The following is an 8,946-nucleotide window of genomic DNA, read 5'->3' as shown; positions in this document are numbered from 1 at the left end:
AGCGAATAAAGGATGACATTTAATATGACATGCACTGGCTAAGGTGGAGAATTTTGCCTTGTTCAAACACCTGAAACAGCTTGTTCCTGCAACCTAGAGCCATAATCAATATCCTTAATTCCATGTAAAACAATCGGTCTATTTTTTTGCATATCTAAGCATACCTCTTGAGCTGTCTGTATCCTCCTGACTGATGGGGATTTTTTTAAAGAAACTACATTTGCTTCTATGCATCTCTGCTAAAGTCGGAGGGAAAGTTTTAAAGGAATGTGAGCCTTACTCAGTACATTTAGTTATTGCTTACTTTTTTAAAGTCTAGCGACAATGCCAGCAGGCATGCCAACTGAGATAAGCTAGCTACTGTATCTTGACTGATAGCCTGAAATGGATTCTTGGTAGCTAGTTATTTCATCTTGATTTTGTCATGCAGGTGAAAGAGGACCCAAACGCGACTTAACAGAAACAGAGTTTATTAATGTTCAAAACGGAATAACAGAAATCCTCTAGATTTGTAGAGGGGAAAACAACTGGAGAAGCGGCCACAGACTGCAGGTCGATTCGGGTAGGCGCAGGCCGTAGTCGACTGAGACACCTGCTCACACGCAGCGTCTGATGAAGGCACAAAACACGACAGGACAGGGTGATACACAATCACGGCAAAAACACGACAGGACAGGGCGAAACGCAATCACAGCATGGTGAATACAATACAAGGAACCGACGGAACAGGAACGGATCACAAAGGAATAAATAGGGACTCTAATCAGGGGAAAGGATCGGGAACAGGTGTGGGAAGACTAAATGATGATTAGGGGAATAGGAACAGCTGGGAGCAGGAACGGAACGACAGAGAGAAGAGAGAGCGAGAGAGTGAGAGAGGGAGGGGGAGAGAGAGGGATAGAAGGAGGGAAAGAACCAAACAGGACCAGCAGAGGGAAACGAATAGCATGGGGAGCACAGGGACAAGACATGACAATAAATGACAAACATGACAGTACCCCCCACTCACCGAGCGCCTCCTGGCGCACTCGAGGAGGAATCCTGGCGGCAACGGAGGAAATCATCGATGAGCGAACGGTCCAGCACGTCCCGAGACGGAACCCAACTCCTCTCCTCAGGACCGTAACCCTCCCAATCCACTAGGTATTGGTGACCCCGTCCCCGAGAACGCATGTCCATAATCTTATGTACCTTGTAAATAGGTGCGCTCTCGACAAGGACGGGAGGGGGGAGGGAAGACGAACGGGGTGCGAAGAAAGGGCTTAACACAGGAGACATGGAAGACAGGATGGACGCGACGAAGATGTCGCGGAAGAAGCAGTCGCACAGCGACAGGATTGACGACCTGGGAGACACGGAACGGACCAATGAACCGCGGAGTCAACTTACGAGAAGCTGTCGTAAGAGGAAGGTTGCGAGTGGAAAGCCACACTCTCTGGCCGCAACAATACCTTGGACTCTTAATCCTGCGTTTATTGGCGGCTCTCACCGTCTGTGCCCTGTAACGGCAAAGTGCAGACCTCACCCTCCTCCAGGTGCGCTCACAACGTTGGACGAACGCTTGAGCGGAGGGAACGCTGGACTCGGCAAGCTGGGATGAGAACAGAGGAGGCTGGTAACCCAGACTACTCTGAAACGGAGATAACCCGGTAGCAGACGAAGGAAGCGAATTGTGAGCGTATTCTGCCCAGGGGAGCTGTTCTGCCCAAGACGCAGGGTTTCTGAAAGAAAGGCTGCGTAGTATGCGACCAATCGTCTGATTGGCCCTCTCTGCTTGACCGTTAGACTGGGGATGAAACCCGGAAGAGAGACTGACGGACGCACCAATCAAACGACAGAACTCCCTCCAAAACTGTGACGTGAATTGCGGGCCTCTGTCTGAAACGGCGTCTAACGGGAGGCCATGAATTCTGAATACATTCTCAATAATGATTTGTGCCGTCTCCTTAGCGGAAGGAAGTTTAGCGAGGGGAATGAAATGTGCCGCCTTAGAGAACCTATCGACAACCGTCAGAATCACAGTCTTCCCCGCAGACAAAGGCAGACCGGTAATGAAGTCTAAGGCAATGTGAGACCATGGTCGAGAAGGAATGGGAGCGGTCTGAGACGACCGGCAGGAGGAGAGTTACCCGACTTAGTCTGCGCGCAGTCCGAACAAGCAGCCACGAAACGGCGCGTGTCACGCTCCTGAGTCGGCCACCAAAAGCGCTGGCGAATAGACGCAAGAGTGCCTCGAACACCGGGATGACCCGCTAACTTGGCAGAGTGAGCCCACTGAAGAACAGCCAGACGAGTGGAAACAGGAACGAAAAGGAGGTTACTAGGACAAGCGCGGCGACGCAGTGTGTGTGAGTGCTTGCTTAACCTGTCTTTCAATTCCCCAGACTGTTAACCCGACAACACGCCCATAAGGAAGAATCCCCTCGGGATCAGTAGAAGCCACAGAAGAACTAAACAGACGGGATAAGGCATCAGGCTTGGTGTTCTTGCTACCCGGACGGTAAGAAATCACAAACTCGAAACGAGCGAAAAACAACGCCCAACGAGCTTGACGGGCATTAAGTCGTTTGGCAGAACGGATGTACTCAAGGTTCTTATGGTCTGTCCAAACGACAAAAGGAACGGTCGCCCCTCCAACCACTGTCGCCATTCGCCTAGGGCTAAGCGGATGGCGAGCAGTTCACGGTTACCCACATCATAGTTGCGCTCAGATGGCGACAGGCGATGAGAAAAATAAGCGCAAGGATGAACCTTATCGTCAGACTGGAAGCGCTGGGATAGAATGGCTCCCACGCCTACCTCTGAAGCGTCAACCTCGACAATGAATTGTCTAGTGACGTCAGGAGTAACGAGGATAGGAGCGGACGTAAAACGTTCTTTTAGAAGATCAAAAGCTCCCTGGGCGGAACCGGACCACTTAAAACACGTCTTGACAGAAGTAAGAGCTGTGAGAGGGGCAGCAACTTGACCGAAATTACGAATGAAACGCCGATAGAAATTAGCGAAACCTAAAAAGCGCTGCAACTCGACACGTGACCTTGGAACGGGCCAATCACTGACAGCTTGGACCTTAGCGGAATCCATCTGAATGCCTTCAGCGGAAATAACGGAACCGAGAAAAGTAACGGAGGAGACATGAAAAGAGCACTTCTCAGCCTTTACGTAGAGACAATTCTCTAAAAGGCGCTGTAGAACACGTCGAACGTGCTGAACATGAATCTCGAGTGACGGAGAAAAAAATCAGGATATCGTCAAGATAGACAAAAACAAAAATGTTCAGCATGTCTCTCAGAACATCATTAACTAATGCCTGAAAAACAGCTGGCGCATTGGCGAGACCGAACGGCAGAACCCGGTACTCAAAATGCCCTAACGGAGTATTAAACGCCGTTTTCCACTCGTCCCCCTCTCTGATGCGCACGAGATGGTAAGCGTTACGAAGGTCCAACTTAGTAAAGCACCTGGCTCCCTGCAGAATCTCGAAGGCTGATGACATAAGGGGAAGCGGATAACGATTCTTAACCGTTATGTCATTCAGCCTCGATAATCCACGCAGGGGCGCAGAGTACCGTCCTTCTTCTTAACAAAAAGAACCCCGCCCCGGCCGGAGAGGAAGAAGGCACTATGGTACCGGCGTCAAGAGACACAGACAAATAATCCTCGAGAGCCTTACGTTCGGGAGCCGACAGAGAGTATAGTCTACCTCGAGGAGGAGTGGTCCCCGGAAGGAGATCAATACTACAATCATACGACCGGTGAGGAGGAAGGGAGTTGGCTCGGGACCGACTGAAGACCGTGCGCAGATCATGATATTCCTCCGGCACTCCTGTCAAATCGCCAGGTTCCTCCTGAGAAGTAGGGACAGAAGAAACGGGAGGGATGGCAGACATTAAACACTTCACATGACAAGAAACGTTCCAGGATAGGATAGAATTACTAGACCAATTAATAGAAGGATTATGACATACTAGCCAGGGATGACCCAAAACAACAGGTGTAAACGGTGAACGGAAAATCAAAAAAGAAATAGTCTCACTGTGGTTACCAGATACTGTGAGGGTTAAAGGTAGTGTCTCAAATCTGATACTGGGAAGATGACTACCATCTAAGGCGAACATGGGCGTAGGTTTATCTAACTCTCTGAAAGGAATGTCATGTTTCCGAACCCATGCTTCGTCCATGAAACAACCCTCAGCCCCAGAGTCTATCAAGGCACTACATGTAGCACCCGAACCGGTCCAGCGTAGGTGGACCGACAAAGTAGTACAGGACTTTGATGGAGAGACTTGAGTAGTTGCGCTCACCTGTAGCCCTCCGCTTACAGATGAGCTCTGGCTTTTACTGGACATGAATTAACAAAATGTCCAGCAACTCCACAATAGAGGCACAGGCGGTTGGTGATCCTCCGTTCCCTCTCCTTATTCGAGATGCGAATCCCTCCCAGCTGCATGGGCTCAGTCTCAAAGCCAGAGGGGGAGATGGTTGCGATGCGGAGCAGGGAAACACCGTTGATGCGAGCTCTCTTCCACGAGCCCGGTGACGAAGATCTACCCGTCGTTCTATGCGGATGGCGAGAGCAATCAAAGAGAGTCCACATCTGAAGGAACCTCCCGGGAGAGAATCTCATCCTTAACCACAGCGTGGAGTCCCTCCAGAAAACGAGCGAGCAGCGCCGGCTCGTTCCACTCACTAGAGGCAGCAAGAGTGCGAAACTCAATGGAATAATCCGTTATGGACCGTTCACCTTGGCATAAGGAAGCCAGGGCCCTAGAAGCCTCCCCACCAAAAACTGAACGGTCAAAAACCCGAATCATCTCCTCTTTAAAGTTCTGGAAATCGTTAGAGCAAACAGCCCTTGCCTCCCAGATAGCTGTGCCCCATTCTCGAGCCCGGCCAGTAAGGAGTGAAATGACGTAAGCAACCCGAGCTCTCTCTCTAGAGTATGTGTTGGGTTGGAGAGAGAACACAATCTCACACTGCGTGAGAAAGGAGCGGCACTCAGTGGGCTGCCCGGAGTAGCAAGGTGGGTTATTAACCCTAGGTTCTGGAGGCTCGGCAGGCCAGGAAGTAACAGGTGGCACGAGACGTAGACTCTGGAACTGTCCAGAGAGGTCGGAAACCTGAGCAGCCAGGTTTTCCACGGCCTGGCGAGCAGCAGACAATTCCTGCTCGTGTCTGCCGAGCATGGCTCCTTGGATCTCGACGGCAGTGTAACGAGCGTCTGAAGTCGCTGGGTCCATTCCTTGGTCGGTTCCTTCTGTCATGCAGGTGAAAGAGGACCCAAACGCGACTTAACAGAAACAGAGTTTATTAATGTTCAAAACGGAATAACAGAAATCCTCTAGATTTGTAGAGGGGAAAACAACTGGAGAAGCGGCCACAGACTGCAGGTCGATTCGGGTAGGCGCAGGCCGTAGTCGACTGAGACACCTGCTCACACGCAGCGTCTGATGAAGGCACAAAACACGACAGGACAGGGTGATACACAATCACGGCAAAAACACGACAGGACAGGGCGAAACGCAATCACAGCATGGTGAATACAATACAAGGAACCGACGGAACAGGAACGGATCACAAAGGAATAAATAGGGACTCTAATCAGGGGAAAGGATCGGGAACAGGTGTGGGAAGACTAAATGATGATTAGGGGAATAGGAACAGCTGGGAGCAGGAACGGAACGACAGAGAGAAGAGAGAGCGAGAGAGTGAGAGAGGGAGGGGGAGAGAGAGGGATAGAAGGAGGGAAAGAACCAAACAGGACCAGCAGAGGGAAACGAATAGCATGGGGAGCACAGGGACAAGACATGACAATAAATGACAAACATGACAGATTTAACTTGGCAAGTCAGTTATGAACAAATTCTTATTTACGATAATGGCCTACCCCGGCCAAACCCGTGCCAATGCTGGATCAATTGTGCGCCTATGAGACTCCCAATCATGGCCGGTTGTGATTCAGCCTGGAATCAAACCAGGGTCTGTAGTGATGCCTCTAGCACTGCGATGCAGTGCCTTAGACCACTGCGCCACTCGGGAGCCCTATATTATGAGGTTGGGAGATTGGGAAGCTATCTGGACCAGCGAAAGACAACCCCATTAAATTGCTTGGTGGTTAGTAGTTTTACAGAGAGGAAATAAATATATATATATATTGCATTTGTATTTTTTAACTGCACAAATCTGACTGGACACATGCCCCTCTGTCTCCTATGGGCATTATGCCTGTCATATTACAATTATATTTTTGCGTTTAATTATGGATACCACTAGCCAGATTCATCACACAAACTACTGAACCATAGAACCATCTAGTCACTTACTAATTACATAAACTATTGAACCATAGTGTAATGATGTTCGTCTGTTGAAGAAAGAGAGTCGGACCGAAATGCAGCGTGTTGGTTACTCATGACTTTAATGAAGTAATCGCGGTACATGAAATAACTGATACAAAATACAAAAACAACAAAACGGAACGTGAAACTATTACAGCCTATCTGGTGACCACAACACAGAGACAGGAACAATCACCCACGAAATACAAAGTGAAACTCAGGCTGCCTAAATACGGTTCCCAATCCAAGACAACGAGAATCACCTGACTCTGATTAGGAATCGCCTCAGGCAGCCAAACCTATACCACACCCCTAATCAGCCGCAATCCCAAATAATACAAACCCCAATACGAAAACAACATATAAACCCATGTCACACCCTGGCCTACCCAAACATATAACAAAAACACAAAATACAATGACCAAGGCGTGACACATAGAACCATCTAGTCACTTACTAATTACATAAATTATTGAACCATAAAACCATCTAGTCACTTACTAATTACATAAACTATTGAACCATGGAACCATCTAGTCACTTACTAATTACATAAACTATTGAACCATAGAACCATCTAGTCACTTACTAATTACATAAACTATTGAACCATAGAACCATCTAGTCACTTACTAATTACATAAACTATTGAACCATAGAACCATCTAGTCACTTACTAATTACATAAACTATTGAACCATAGAACCATATAGTCACATACTAATTACATAAACTATTGAACCATAGAACCATCTAGTCACTTACTAATTACATAAACTATTGAATCATAGAACCATCTAGTCACTTACTAATTACATAAACTATTGAACCATAGAACCATCTAGTCACTTACTAATTACATAAAATATTGAACCATAGAACCATCGAGTCACTTACTAATTACATAAACTATTGAACCATAGAACCATCTAGTCACTTACAAATTTGCTAAAAACATCCCTATGTATGGCGACTATCATTTGTGACTGGATAGAGCATGGCGCTTGCAAGGTCAGAATTGTGGGTTTGATTCCCCCTGGATTCCCGCTTACCTTGGCACTTGCAGTGTCAGCATTGTGGGTTTGATTCCCCCTGGATTCCCGCTTACCTTGGCACTTGCATGGTCAGAATTGTGGGTTTGATTCCCGCTGGGTCGCTTTAGATGAAAGCTTCTGCTAAATGGTATATATTGTTATTATTATTACCACTATTATAATTATTAGTAGTACTATTATTATTATTACTATTATTAATAATATTATTATTACTATTATTACGATTATTATGATTACTATTATTTTAATTATTACTATTATTATTATTATTACTATTTTAATAATATTATTTGTACTATTATTGCGAATATTATTATTGGTATTATAATTTTTACAATTATTATTACTATTATAATAATATTATTATTACTATTATTACGGTTAGTATTATTACTAGTATTATACTTATTACTATTATTATTATTACTATTATAATAATATTCGTATTACTATTATTATGTTTAGTATTATTACTAGTATTATAATTATAATTATTACTATTATTATTATTACTATTATTTGTATTGTTATTTTTTTTTTATTACTATTATGTTGTACGTTAAATATTTATTATTACTATTATTATCACTATTTTTATTATTGTTGTTACAATTAGTATTGCTATTAATATTGTTATTACTATTATTATTATTCTACTATTATTTTTATTATTGCTATTATTATTATTACTACCATACTTGCTATTATTTGTATTGTTATTTTTATTGTTAATATTATTATTACTATTACGTTTACTAGTATTTTCATTATCGCTATTATTATTACTATTATTATTATTACTATTATTATTATTACTATTATTATTACTATTATTGTTATTACTATTATTAGTATTACTATTATTATTATTACTATTATTATTATTACTATTATTATTATTACTATTATTAGTATTACTATTATTAGTATTACTATTATTAGTACTATTATTACTATTACTATTATTATTATTACTATTATTATTATTACTATTATTATTACTATTATTAGTATTACTATTATTATTATTATTATTATTATTTTACAATTATTTGTATTATTATTATTACTATTATTATTATTATTATCTTTACTATTATTTGTATTCTTAATATTAATGCTATTATTATTATTACTATTATTCTTATTACTATTGGTAATATTACTATTGTTTCATTATTACGGTTATTATTACTATTATTACTATTATTTCATGATTATTGTTATTATTATTACTAGTGCTGTTACTATTATTAGTAGTAGTATTATTACTAGTATTACTATTACTATTATTTTTATCATTTTTGTATTATGATTACTATTATTACTATCATATTTACTATTATTGTTATTATTACAATTATTATTATTACTATTATTTTCAATATTACTAATGTTATTATTACTATTATTTGTACTACTATTTTTACTATTACTTTTATTATTGTTATTATAATTACAATTGTTATTATTATTAATAATATTAATATTATTATTATTATTGTTGTTACTACTGTTATTACTTTTGTTATAACTATTATTATTACGATTG

At 42.4% G+C, this 8,946-nt stretch overlaps 1 protein-coding gene across 1 annotated transcript in view; it reads left to right on the top strand.

Moving 5' to 3' along the window:
- LOC123995370 (brain-enriched guanylate kinase-associated protein-like) overlaps positions 1-8,946 on the top strand; it is a 61,817-nt gene that overhangs the window by 385 nt on the left and 52,486 nt on the right. The window lies entirely within an intron of this gene.

The sequence above is a fragment of the Oncorhynchus gorbuscha genome, linkage group LG14 (assembly GCF_021184085.1).
Source record: "Oncorhynchus gorbuscha isolate QuinsamMale2020 ecotype Even-year linkage group LG14, OgorEven_v1.0, whole genome shotgun sequence".
Lineage (NCBI taxonomy): Eukaryota > Metazoa > Chordata > Actinopteri > Salmoniformes > Salmonidae > Oncorhynchus > Oncorhynchus gorbuscha.
Note: the sequence above shows the minus strand (reverse complement) of the source record. Positions and strands in the feature narration are given on the sequence as shown.